Below are 632 nucleotides of genomic sequence, written 5' to 3'. Positions count from 1 at the left end.
TAGCTTTCTCTCCATAAACATATTATCTAAGCATCATATTTTCTTTTTCACATGTTCGGATCCTAAAAAACTAATGCTTTAATTGTCTTTTGTTTACACATAATCAAAGTATGAAGAAGAAAACTCACTCTCTTTCCTTTCCAACGGCAGCGTGAACATCAGTTACAGAAGAGGAATTCCACGCACAAAATTAGTAGACCTTAATAACAATACGTTATCACTATGTCAAGTTTACACTGCGAAGTGGCCAAGATGGAAACATTCTCCTTGGACATTGGGTGGTTCTCACTTAGGGAGTGGTCTCTGATAGCTGAATGGGGTGGTTTTGCCATATAATTACCCGTTCTAGGTGAACGACCGAGGTGCTCAGATATTCTTGCACGGTGATATCTCTCACTTTACACTGGCTACCGGTAAAAGCGAGAATTGAATACAAGCTACTCTTACTAACGTTTAAGATACTGAACCAAAATGAACCAAAATATCTAAAAAGAATGCCTGAATAAACTAGAACTAGAAACAAATGTTAACACAAGACACATGAGTGACAAACATGGGCTATCTGAACCAAGAACAAATAGTAAATTTGGTGAAAGGGCTTTTAGCTACTGTGCGCCTAGACACTATAATAA

At 37.5% G+C, this 632-nt stretch overlaps 1 long non-coding RNA gene across 1 annotated transcript in view; it reads right to left on the bottom strand.

The window, feature by feature from the left end:
• The window catches only part of LOC137628978 (uncharacterized), a 515,070-nt gene extending 514,839 nt beyond the window's left edge, over positions 1–231 (bottom strand). Inside the window, exon 1 of the long non-coding RNA XR_011041416.1 lies at positions 129–231. This is a non-coding gene — a long non-coding RNA (uncharacterized lncRNA). The remainder of the gene's footprint in view (positions 1–128) is intronic.
• Positions 232–632: the final 401 nt, after the last annotated feature.

This window comes from Palaemon carinicauda, chromosome 37 (assembly GCF_036898095.1).
Source record: "Palaemon carinicauda isolate YSFRI2023 chromosome 37, ASM3689809v2, whole genome shotgun sequence".
NCBI classification, from domain to species: domain Eukaryota; kingdom Metazoa; phylum Arthropoda; class Malacostraca; order Decapoda; family Palaemonidae; genus Palaemon; species Palaemon carinicauda.
This window is presented reverse-complemented; position numbering and strand designations above follow the sequence as displayed.